The sequence below is a fragment of the Schistocerca nitens genome, chromosome 6, assembly GCF_023898315.1.
Source record: "Schistocerca nitens isolate TAMUIC-IGC-003100 chromosome 6, iqSchNite1.1, whole genome shotgun sequence".
NCBI classification, from domain to species: Eukaryota; Metazoa; Arthropoda; class Insecta; order Orthoptera; family Acrididae; genus Schistocerca; species Schistocerca nitens.
The window spans coordinates 13,297,813-13,311,621 of NC_064619.1; the positions used below are offsets into that span (position 1 = coordinate 13,297,813).

Below are 13,809 nucleotides of genomic sequence, written 5' to 3' on the forward strand. Positions count from 1 at the left end.
GTATGAACACTTATCACATTTCAGTTGTATTTCACTAGCAAGTCCTACGTGCTTTATTATCGAGAGTTCCAGACCAACTTCACTACAATGAATACATCTTACACAGTTTGAAAAAATTCCTTTGAAAACCGACATATCAAATATTTCATTCACATCCGATTCGCCCATAAAACATTCATAGTTTTCACTCATTGAACTAAGCTTCTTCTGTGAAGTATTTTCTTTCCCACTTTGACTGCTATGGGCAGGTGTGCTTGAGAGGTTAGGTTCACTCACTTGGTTATCGTCTTTATTGTTTACAGTAATAACACATACCTTTGGCTTTCCAACATTTCTCCTTTTCTTAAAAGCCTTCAGAGGATTTCTAATAACTTTACTTTTACTAATTATTATTCTTCAACAAAACAGAGACTCAAGAAACAGAATTTATTACGAATATTTTCGAGATAACGACAGAGTAAATAAACATGAAACAATCGACAATCACACCAGCGATATATATTGAACCATCACAGGTTAGCCACAACACATACTTTATCTCACATCACTAAAATGTACCTGATGAACACGGACGTTAATAATAACACCATTTGACAGCAGTTTAACAGCGCCACAGTGGGTCACGCCCATGTAGAACACATTTCAAAAAAAATTTAAAAATAGTTGTAGTCTTCGGAATTGAATAAATTATATATCTATTAAAAGGTAATAGTCTGCAGATTCAGAAAACGCAAAAAAGTAAAAATTGATCTTTTCATGATTTTGAGCCTTTCCGGAGCCCCTTAACGCCAAATTTGGTTCAAAATGGTTCAAATGGCTCTGAGCACTATGGGACTTAACATCTGAGGACATCAGTCCCCTAGAACTTAGAACTACTTAAACCTAACCAACCTAAGGACATCACACACATCCATGCCCGAGGCAGGATTCGAAACTGCGACAGTAGCGGTCGCGCGGTTCCAGACTGAAGCTCCTAGAACCGCTCGGCCACACCGGCCGGCCATGCCAAATTTGGCCGCACTACCAGAACGGATACATTCGTCGTACGTCTCACACTGATTTGTGCGGTTAGTTCACGCAGTGTTGCTTGTCTGTTAGCACTGACAACTCCTTGCAAACGCCGCTGCTCTCGGTCGTTAAGTGGAGCCCGCCGGGCAGTGCGTTGTCCGTGGTGAGAGGTAAGGCCTGAAGTCTCATATTGTCGACACACTCTTGACGCTGTGTGTGTCGGCATATTGAATTCCCTAATGATTTCCGAAATGGAATGTCCTATGCGTCTAGCTCCAACTACCATTCCGTTTTCAAAGACTTAATTGCCGTCGTGCGGCCGTAATCACGTCGGAAACCTTTTCACGTGACTCACCTGAGTACAAATGACAGCTGAACCAGCGCACTGCCCTTTTACACCTTGTGTACCCGATACTACTGCCATCTGTGTATGTGCATACCTCTAACATATGACTTATGTCAGCCGAGTGTCTGTCTGAGATTTGCGAGCTAACATCTCATAGACGTTCGGGCCCATATGCGATTCCTCTTTGTCGAAATGTCTTGGCTCAGACTCGTCTAGAGGTTGAACCACACGTGTTGCATTACACCCCCTAAATTAGACGCTTGTGACCCTTTGGTTAAATGTCTGGCTGATGGCAAGTTTGCGAAATACTAAGTTAAAATGACATATGTTGTTGTTGTTGTTGTGGTCTTCAGTCCTGAGACTGGTTTGATGCAGCTCTCCATGCTACTCTATCCTGTGCAAGCTTCTTCATCTCCCAGTACCTACTGCAACCTACATCCTTCTGAATCTGCTTAGTGTATTCATCTCTTGGTCTCCCTCTACGACTTTTACCCTCCACGCTGCCCTCCAATACTAAATTGGTGATCCCTTGATGCCTCAGAACATGTCCTACCAACCAATCCCTTCTTCTGGTCAAGTTGTGCCACAAACTCCTCTTCTCCCCAATCCTATTCAGTACCTCCTCATTAGTTATGTGATCTACCCATCTAATCTTCAGCATTCTTCTGTAGCACCACATTTCGAAAGCTTCTATTCTCTTCTTGTCCAAACTATTTACCGTCCATGTTTCACTTCCATACATGGCTACACTCCATACAAATACTTTCAAAAACGACTTCCTCACACTTAAATCTAGACTCTACGTTAACAAATTTCTCTTCTTCAGAAACGCTTTCCTTGCCATTGCCAGTCTACATTTTATATCCTCTCTACTTCGACCATCATCAATTATTTTACTCCCTAAAGAGCAAAACTCCTTGACTACTTTAAGTGTCTCATTTCCTAATCTAATCCCCTCAGCATCACCCGAAATAATTTGACTACATTCCATTATCCTCGCTTTGCTTTTGTTGATGTTCATCTTATATCCTCCTTTCAAGACGCTATCCATTCCATTCAACTGCTCTTCCAAGTCTTTTGCTGTCTCTGACAGAATTACAATGTCATCGGCGAACCTCAAAGTTTTTACTTCTTCTTCATGAATTTTAATACCTACTCCGAATTTTTCTTTTGTTTCCTTTACTGCTTGCTCAATATACAGATTGAATAACATCGGGGAGAGGCTACAACCCTGTCTCACTCCTTTCCCAACCACTGCTTCCCTTTCATGCCCCTCGACTCTTATAACTGCCATCTGGTTTCTGTACAAATTGTAAATAGCCTTTCGCTCCCTGTATTTTACCCCTGCCACCTTCAGAATTTGAAACAGAGTATTCCAGTTAACGTTGTCAAAAGCTTTCTCTAAGTCTACAAATGCTAGAAACGTAGGTTTGCCTTTTCTTAATCTTTCTTCTAAGATAAGTCGTAAGGTTAGTATTGCCTCACGTGTTCCAACATTTCTACGGAATCCAAACTGATCTTCCCCGAGGTCCGCTTCTACCAGTTTTTCCATTCGTCTGTAAAGAATTCGCGTTAGTATTTTGCAGCTGTGACTTATTAAACTGATAGTTCGGTAATTTTCACATCTGTTCAAAAATGGCTCTGAGCACTATGGGACTCAACATCTTAGGTCATAAGTCCCCTAGAACTTAGAACTACTTAAACCTAACTAACCTAAGGACATCACACACACCCATGCCCGAGGCAGGATTGGAACCTGCGACCGTAGCAGTCCCGCGGTTCCGGACTGCAGCGCCAGAACCGCTAGACCACCGCGGCCGGCTTCACATCTGTCAACACCTGCTTTCTTTCGTATTGGAATTATTATGTTCTTCTTGAAGTCTGTGGGTATTTCGCCTGTCTCATACATCTTGCTCACCAGATGGTAGAGTTTTGTCATGACTGGCTCTCCCAAGGCCATCAGTAGTTCTAATGGAATGTTGTCTACTCCTGGGGCCTTGTTTCGACGCAGGTCTTTCAGTGCTCTGTCAAACTCTTCACGCAGTATCTTATCTCCCATTTCATCTTCATCTACATCCTCTTCCATTTCCATAATATTGTCCTCAAGTACAACGCCCTTGTATAAACCCTCTATATACTCCTTCCACCTTTCTGCCTTCCCTTCTTTGCTAGAACTGGGTTGCCATCTGAGCTCTTGATATTCATACAAGTGGTTTTCTTCTCTCCAAAGGTCTCTTTAATTTTCCTGTAGGCAGTATCTATCTTACCCCTAGTGAGACAAGCCTCTACATCCTTACATTTGTCTTCTAGCCATCCCTGTTTAGCCATGTTCCACTTTCTGTCGATCTCATTTTTGAGACGTTTGTATTCCCTTTTGCCTGCTTCATTTACTGCATTTTTATATTTTCTCCTTTCATCAATTAAATTCAATATTTCTTCTGTTACCCAAGGATTTCTATTAGCCCTCGTCTTTTTACCTACTTGATCCTCTGCTGCCTTCACTACTTCATCCCTCAGAGCTACCCATTCTTCTTCTACTGTATTTCTTTCCCCCATTCCTGTCAATTGTTCCCTTATGCTCTCCCTGAAACTCTCTACAACCTCTGGTTCTTTCAGTTTATCCAGGTCCCATCTCCTTAAATTCCCACCTTTTTGCAGTTTCTTCAGTTTCAATCTGCAGTTCATAACAAATATATTGTGCTCAGAATCCACATCTGCCCCTGGAAATGTCTTACAATTTAAAACCTGGTTCCCAAATCTCTGTCTTACCATTATATAATCTATCTGATACCTGTTAGTATCTCCAGGATTCTTCGAGGTATACAACCTTCTTTTATGATTCTCGAACCAAGTGTTAGCTATGATTAAAAATTCTAAAATTCTACAAGGCGGCTTCCTCTTTCATTTCTTCCCCCCAATCCATATTCACCTACTATGTTTCCTTCTCTCCCTTTAACTACTGACGAATTCCAGTCACCCATGACTATTAAATTTTCGTCTCCCTTCACTACCTGAATAATTTCTTTTATCTCGTCATACATTTCATCAATTTCTTCATCATCTGCAGAGCTAGTTGGCATATAAACTTGTACTACTGTAGTAGGCATGGGCTTTGTGTCTATCTTGGCCACAATAATGCGTTCACTATGCTGTTTCTAGTAGCTAACCCGCACTCCTATTTTCTTATTCATTATTAAACCTACTCCTGCATTACCCCTATTTGATTTTGTATTTATAACCCTGTAATCACCTGACCAAAAGTCTTGTTCCTCCTGCCACCGAACTTCACTAATTCCCACTATATCTAACTTTAACCTATCCATTTCCCTTTTCAAATTTTCTAACCTACCTGCCCGATTAAGGGATCTGACATTCCACGCTCCGATCCGTAGAACGCCAGTTTTCTTTCTCCTGATAACGACGACCTCTTGAGTAGTCCCCGGCCGGAGATCCGAATGGGGGACTATTTTACCTCCGGAATATTTTACCCAAGAGGACGCCATCATCATTTAATCATACAGTAAAGCTGCATGTCCTCGGGAAAAATTACGACTGTAGTTTCCCCTTGCTTTCAGCCGTTCGCAGTACCAGCACAGCAAGGCCGTTTTGGTTAATGTTACAAGGCCAGATCAGTCAATCATCCAGACTGTTGCCCCTGCAACTACTGAAAAGGCTGCTGCCCCTCTTCAGGAACCACATGTTTGTCTGGCCTCTCAACAGATACCCCTCCGTTGTGGTTGCACCTACGGTACGGCCATCTATATCGCTGAGGCACGCAAACCTCCCCACCAACGGCAAGGTCCATGGTTCATGGGGGAAGACATGACATATAATAACAGTTATAATAATATCGGGTACTAAATTAACGACCCATAAATGATGTAGGCCACAGTTTGCACTTTGGTTAGGATAATATTTAGTCAGAAAGTAAACTAATAGCGAAAGTGGTAATATTTAGAGTGACTATAACACTTGAGCGTATATCCCTTTGATACAGTTCGATCATTCACAATCTCATCGCGAAACACAAGTCTAATACTCCTATATTTATACGAAAAGTTAGAGTTCACACCAGGCGCGCGGCTGCTCACCGCTCAGAGACTAAGTCCCGCGATACCATACTACGCGAAACTCGTTTCACCTCCCAGCTGCCTCAAGACCGACTGCCCGCTTTCGCGTCTGCATCCGAACTGTACCCTTTGGTGTCTCCAGCCGAACTGTCCTCTTTGGTGTCTAGACGAGAACTGTCCCCCTCTACCGAGCGAGGTGACGCAGTGGTTAGCACACTGGACTCGGATTTGGGAGGACGACGGCTCAATCCCGTTCCAGCCATCCTGATTTAGGTTTTCCGTGATTTCCCTAAATCGTTTCAGGCAAATGCCGGGATGGTTCCTTTGAAAGGGCACGGCCGATTTCCTTCCCCTTCCTTCCCTAACCCGAGCTTGCGCTCCGTCTCTAATGACCTCGTTGTCGACGGGACGTTAAACACTAACCACCATCACCACTGCCCCCCTCTGCGCCTCTCCGGCCGCGTTTTCCTGCGCGCCGAACATCGTGTCTAGGGCAGTTCCCTTTCTTGAAGCCGTCCATCTAATTGGCTACAGCTTATTCTACATTATTTTGCATTTTAACATACTTGAATAATCAAAGCTTGACCACTTTCACGTTCTAAATAAAGTGACAATAATATCCATTACTTAAACGTTAAATTCTTTTACATAAAACCAATACAATTTCGTTCTTAGCTTTGAATGCCACAGCCAGTAGCCTTGCACCAATGTGCTTTCTGATAAGTAAATCAAGAACAAAATTAAGTATTATGCACTAAACTTTACAACAAATATTCTATTACCTAATGATTCAATAAGGTGTTATGCTGTCGTCGTTCAATGTGTTGTGTGTGGAGGAAATAATGATCTGATGCTTAACTGTAAATAGTGATAATTTAAATGTACTATATCTTTTAAACAAATAAAGTTACAGACTTGATTTTTACAACGTTTGCCACTTTAATGCTGCGCTTCATATGAAACGTCGATCGTTAAGCTCTACCAAAGCTTTCAGATTTTAGCATTTAGGTCTTTGTTTCTAAACTTGTTAATTTCACTTTGACACTAAATTCTAAACTATTATAGATACGATCCATATTCAAGTTTCATTGGGATCACCATGAAAATTTATGGAGGATGACAGATTAAAATTACTGTGGCTTGATTCCCAGCATTACTACAGAATTAAACAGTTTTCATAAATGTTTCCCTTTATGGCCGATCTTAGGTCCGCCATATTTAACACTGCTAGGTCTCCTTGGCCACAAACGTCTTGTACTGGGCTTCCCTACGACGTAGATTCTCGTCTGTCTCACTCGCACACTAAAGCGCTTAGGCCTCAATAGACAATAGATGCCTGTCGGATCCCCCATCTCGTGTTGAATCTGCGCCCTTTGTGGCACACCTTCCTGGACGACAGGGTTCGTTTCACAATTCCTGTAGGCTGACTCTTTCGGCCGCATATTTCAATGGCAGTGCAATGCTCGTTAACTCACAGATTTCAAGTTCCACACTGGTATTTTAGTGTGTTCCTCTCGTCGTGGGACACTGGTCATCTTCAGGGAGACGATGGTCGTTGACGTTGATGGTTGTTTATGGTGAGAGATTGTGATCGTTGATGTTGATGGTTATTTATGGTGAGAGGTTATCACGATCCTATATCTTCACTTATGGCGTCTTTTTGGATTCAAGTTATTTATTAACCACCTTAAATACTGAAAAACTTACATAATAATAACAATAAAATATCGTTCTGACCCCAACAGGATGGGTGAGGCCAATGTTGGAACACCACGCGTTAAGTTGATGCTACTAAGAGGTACGCTCTCGCGATGGATGTATCTGTTGCGTTACTCTTTCAGTGATTTGTTCAAAAAATGGTTCAAATGGCTCTGAGCACTATGTGACTTAACATCTGAGGTCATCAGTCCCCTAGAACTTAGAACTACTTAAACCTAACTAACCTAAGGACATCTCACACATCCATGCCCGAGGCAGGATTCGAACCTGCGACCGTAGCGGTAGCGCGGTTCCGGATTGCAGCGCCTAGAACCGCGTGGCCACCGCGGTCGGCAGTGATTTGTTAGAGCTAAAAGTTCAAGGTGTAGTACGCTTATAAGAAACTGTGGCGCATAACAAATTTTTTTGTAATATTTTCATCCATGGAGTGCCTTGAATGAGTAATCGACAAAACGCAGTTGTAGCTCCATTCTTATTTAGATAACTTCCTTCACTACGCGTTTTTTTTACGCTTCCTATAAACCCATAAACTAATGGATAAGAGAAAAGTACTATCCTAGGAAGTTTTGGTATTATGTTAAACCAGAAAACAGATCGAAGCCATCTGTTCAGGTACTCTACGACCATGATGACAGCTAAACGGAAGATAACACAGAAAATGCCTAAATAATAAACGCCATTATCCCCAACTGAGAGAGGAAGATATGACTGTAGACCTCCTTTAAATCGGCGCACGAACGAAAAAAAGGCTGATAATAAAATAAGTGAAAATGCGATAGAAATGAAACTGAAATCGATCAACAGAGGAAAGACCACTCACCGCTCCTGACGGGATACCAGTACGGTTATGCGTAGAAAGTGCGAAACAACCTTCCCCTCTTCTACTTATAGTGTAATTTAGGTCTCTGGAAGAGCGATGTGTTACAATAGGAGGAAAGCACAAGTCACACCCATTTTCAAGAAGGGTTGTCGAACAGACGCACAAAACAATAGGCCTGCATCTCTGACGTCGATCGGTTGTAGAATTTTGGAACATGTTTTAAGCTCGCTTATTATGACCTTTTTGGAGACTGCTGAACCCTGCCTTCACGTCAAACGCATGGAGTCTAGGAGGCCTGCCTTCTCGGATCGCTAGACAACATTCAAACAAGTCGTATTAATGAGTTTTATTACGAAATGAACAATGACAAAACTTAACTGCGGCAATAACGCCACCCGCGGTGGCCGAGCGGTTCTAGGCGCTTCAGTCCGGAACCGCGCGACTGCTACGGTCGCAGGTTCGAATCCTGCCTCGGGCATCGATGTGTGTGATGTCCTTAGGTTAGTTAGGTTTAAGTAGTTCTAAGTTCTAGGGGACTGATGACCTCAGATGTTAAGTCCCATAGTGCTCAGAGCCATTTGAACAATTTTTTTTTTGCGGCAATAACACGTAAGTGTCGCAAGCAAAGGGCGACATGCAAATAACAAATCTCTTCAGTATGTACAATTCCTGAGTCACTGGTCTTGAAGTGCCTAATGCTGGTGCTGCTGTGGAAGCGAGCTTCGACCAGTCGGCGCGGCGCTTATGTCCTCTTCCCACAGAGGCCGCTGCCGTCGCGTTGTCGTCCTGGAGAGGGGTCGGTCGGTGTGCAATTGGCTGACGTCTTCTCACAACCATCTCTGTACTATCGTTTGCGACTAGCGTGCCGGACCTTGACTTTACGCTGTAACTGAGACCGAAAATCTCCTGTGGAAGAGTGAACATGAATTCCGAAAAAAACGATGGTGTTATATAGCTCGCTCTGTTTGTCCACGAGACACAGAAAGCAGTAGACACGGGCGCCCTGTCAGATACCGTATTGCTTGCCTTCCGTAAGGAGTTCGATACTCTTCGGCACTGGCGCCTAGTAAACAAAATGGGAGCGTGAGAAATATTAGACCAACTATGTGACTGGACTGCAGAGTTTCAGCAAACAGAACACAGCACATCATTATGGTTAGAGAGAAGTCTTGAGACGTAAAACTAACTTCAGGTGTACCCCAAGAACGTGACGTAGTTATATTACTTGCAATATACACTACTGGCCATTAAAATTGCTACACCACGAAGATGACGTGCTACAGACGCGAAATTGAACAGACAGCAAGAAGATGCTGTGATATGCAAATGATTAGCTTTTCAGAGCATTCACACAAGGCTGGCGCCGGTGGCTGACATGAGGAAAGTTTGCAACCAATTTCTCATACACAAACAGCAGTTGACCGGCGTTGCCTCGTGAAACGTTGTTTTGATGCCTCGTGTAAGGAGGAGAAATTCGTACCATCACGTTTCCGACTTTGATAAAGGTCGGATTGTAGCCTATCGCGATTGCGGTTTATCGTATCGCGACATTGCTGCTCGCGTTGGTCGAGATCCAATGACTGTTAGCAGAATATGGAGGGTTACGGAACGCCGTGCTGCATCCCAACGGCCTCGTATCACTAGCAGTCGAGATGACAGGCATCTTATCCCCATGGCAGTAACGGATCGTGCAACCACGTCTCGATCCCTGAGTCAACAGGTGGGGACGTTTGCAAGACAACAACCATCTGCCACGAACAGTTCGACGAACTTTGCAGCAACATGAACTATCGGCTCGGAGACCACGGCTGTGGTTACCCTAGACGCTGCATCACAGACAGGAGCGCCTGCGATGGTGTACTCAACGACGAACCTGGGTGCACGAATGGCAAAAAGTCATTTTTTTCGGATGAATACAGGTTCTGTTTACAGCATCATCATGGTCGCGTCCGTGTTTTTCGTTATCACGGTGAACGCACATTGGAAGCGTGTATCCGTCATCGCCATACTGGCGTATCATCCGGCGTGATCGTTTGGGGTGCCAATGGTTACACGTCTCGGTCACCTCTTGTTCGCATTGACGGCACTTTGAACAGTGGACGTTACATTTCAGATGTGCTACGACCCGTGGCTCTACCCTTCATTCGATCACTGCGAAACCCTACATTTCAGCAGGATAATGTACGACCGCATGTTGCAGGTCCTGTACGGGCCTTTCTGGATACAGAAAATGTTCGACTGCTGCCCTGGCCAGCACATTCTCCAGATCTCTCACCAATTGAAAACGTCTGGTCAATGGTGGCCGAGCAACTGGCTCGTCACAATACGCCAGTCACTACTCTTGATGAACTGTGGTATCGTGTTGAAGCTGCATGGGTAGCTGTACCTGTACACGCCATCCAAGCTCTGTTTGATTCAATGCCCAGCCGTATCAAGGCCGTTATTACGGCCAGAGGTGGTTGTTCTGGGTACTGATTTCTCAGGATCTATGCACCCAAATTGCGTGAAAATGTAATCACATGTCAGTTCTAGTATAATATATTTGTCCAACGAATACCCGTTTATCATCTGCATTTCTTCTTGGTGTAGCAATTTTAATGGCCAGTAGTGTACTTAAACCTAACTAACCTAAGGACATCACACACATCCATGTCCGAGGCAGGATTCGAACCTGCGAGCGTAGCAGCAGCGCGGTTCCGGAATGAAGCGAAATATTAGACCACCTATGTGACTGGACTGAAGAGTTTCAGCAAACAGAACACAACATGTCATTCTGGTTAGAGAGAAGTCTTGACACGTAAAAGTAACTTCAGTTGTACCCGAGAATGTGACGTAGTTACATAACTTTTTGCAGTATATGTATGTGATATTGTAGACAACGTCGGAAGTTCCGTGAAGCTTTTCGTTGATGACACTGTTGTATACGGAGCAACTGCAACGCAACAAATTGTAGCGATAGACCTGCGGAGGATCTGCGCTTGGTGCAGCGAGTGGTGATTGACCGTCAACATTAGCGAACCAACGTATTGCGCATACACAGACAGAAAGACCCATAATTATTGTATGACTACAAAATTTCAGAATAATCACTGGAGCTGTTTCTTCCGTACCTAGGAGAATGCGTACGGAGCGATTTAAAACGGAGCGACCACATAAAACTAATCGCACGAAAGGCAGACGCCGCATTGATATTAACTGGAAGAATCGTCAGGAAATATAGTATACCAACAAAGGAAGTAGCTTGCAAAACACTCATTCGAAGTATACTTGAATATTGCTCGTCGTTATGGGATCTGTGCCAGATAGGATTGATAGAGGAAATAGAGAAGATGCAAAGAATAGCACCACGTTCCATTGCTGTTACGGCGTAAAGTCAGCGCAGACTCGCCAGTCAGGAACGAAAGAGAAGAGATGGCTCTGAGAAGAGATCAGCCAATCGTACGCTGACCGGACCTCCCTCCAGGACGACAACGCGACAACGTGAAGAGGGCATAAGCTCCGCGACCGACTGGTGATGACCCAGTTGGATGGCAGCTTCAGTTTTAGGCTCTTGGATGGCAGCATCAATGTTAGGCACTTCGATAGTAGTTCAGGACAGACTTTTCTCAGTTAGAGACCAGCAGTCACTGCAGAGACTCATTATTTCGCTTGTCGTCCTTTGCTTGTGACGCATTTGTGTAATTGCTAAAGTTAAGCATTCTATTTGATTAATTGTAATAAAACTCATTGATAGAACTTTTTTGATTGTTTGTCTAGCGAACCGAGTAGGCAGGCTTTCTAGACACATAAAGCTTAACGACGAGGCTGGATGAATCAGTTACAGGTTCGTTCAGTAAGCTTGAAAGCGTCACCGATATGTTCAAGCACCTCCAGGGGCAGACGCCGCAAGAGAGGCAACTGTATCACGCTGTAGTTTAAAGTTTCGAGTGCTTACGTTCGCAATAGAGTCAACAACTATATTGCTTCCCCCTACGTATATCTCGAGAAAGGTCCGTGAAGAGATTCGAGCTCACGCAGAATCTTACTGGCAATCATTCTTCTCGTAAAGGGAAAAGTGCTACACAAAGTACCCTCTGCCGCACACAGCAGCTTGCGGAGTACTGATGTAGATGCACACATAGATCACATCTGTCGCAGTTGCGTCATATACACCTTTTAATGTCACACTTCTGTTGTTATATCTTAGATCACTTCATGTATGATCCGTAGCAATAAAGTAATGGTTCCAAGAGCCATAAATGCTACAGTGGTCAGAAGACGATTAATAAAGGGCGGACTTTATATCAGAGAGCAAATTATTCTGTATCCATCACTTAGGGAGCACCGTTTGTACACGTTGTTTATGAGAGAGGTGACATTACTGCTTCACACACACTCCCCATACAATTGTATGCATATCATGGGCAAGTTGATGTGTGTTTGTCCATGGTTCTCTTCTCACACATCCGAAACCACCTACTCAAATTCCGTCATGCCAACAGTTTCTTCTCGATAATCTTGGCCTCCTCTCTGCGGCTAATAAGTTTCTACAGGTGGAAATAAATGTTTTATATATAAGTCCCTGCAGTCGCGCTATTCATCTGTGTCCTCGATGGCTCAGATGGATAGAGCGTCTGCCATGTAAGCAGGAGATCCCGGGTTCGAGTCCCGGTCGGGGCACACATTTTCAGCTGTCCACATCGAGGTATATCAACAACACCTGTCGGCAGCTGAGGGTTTCACTTAGTTATCATTTATAAATGTTTTAAATTATCATCATGCTTGCTACGAAACTTATCTCTCTGTATTTGTTCGATTATATCCACTGCAGCAGACATTGAATGCGTCTTTGCCAGTAGCCTCTATCTTCAAAAACTAGTCGTTGTTATTATTATTGTTGTTGTTGTTCTTATTTTTGTTTTGGTCTTCAATCCGAAGACCGGTGCAGCTCTCCATGCTACCCTGTCCTGTGTAAGCCTCTTCATGTCCAAATAACTACAGCAATTTACACCCTTCTGAATCTGACTACTGTATTAATCAATCGTCTCCCTGCACAGCGTTTACTCTCACACCTCCCTCTGACACTAAACTGGTAATCACTTGATGTTTCACAATATGTTCTATCAACAAATCTCTCGTTCTACTCTGGTTGTGCCACAAATTGCTTTTCTCCCCAGTTCTATTTAGTCCCTCCTCATTAGTTACTTGGTCTACCCACATAATCTTCAGCATTCTTCTGTAGCACCACACTTCAAAAGCTTCTATTCTCTTCTTGGCTAAACTGTTTATATTCCACCATTAACTTCCATATATGGATACAATCCATACAAATACCTCCAGAAAATACTTTCTAACAATTAAGTCTAAGCTGGTCGTACGTTGTGTTCCAAAAATGAACAGCATACAGACAGAAGTGATGACACTTTCTGCAGGACCTGACCATCATTTTGCAGGGCAATGCTCAAGCACGTACAGTGCAAGCTGTTGCTGATTTGTTTGACTGATGGAACTGCTAAGTGCTACACCACCTACTGACCTCCCCTGACTTAAGCCCTCGTGAGTTCAACTCCATCTCTAAACTGAAGGAAACACTTCACGGCATTCGCTTCAGAACTGCTACAAATTCGTCGGGTAACAGATCGCGCCGCTCGAACTGTCAACACAACTGGCACTGCTAAGAGTATCCTACGTCTTCCACATCCCTGGCAACGGGTTATACACAATGCTGGTGACTACTTTGAAGGTCACTAAAATTTTGAAGCACATGTATTTTATACGAACTGTAAATAAATAGTTGCCACTATTAAAGTTCCGACTCTCGTATATTGTATGACTCACTACGACATGTCCCAAAGTTTTAGCTGTCG

At 43.5% G+C, this 13,809-nt stretch overlaps 1 non-coding gene across 1 annotated transcript; it reads left to right on the forward strand.

Moving 5' to 3' along the window:
* Positions 1-12,548: 12,548 nt before the first annotated feature.
* On the forward strand, positions 12,549-12,622 carry Trnat-ugu (transfer RNA threonine (anticodon UGU)). Its single transcript has one exon. It is a non-coding gene; the product is annotated as a tRNA-Thr (tRNA).
* Positions 12,623-13,809: the final 1,187 nt, after the last annotated feature.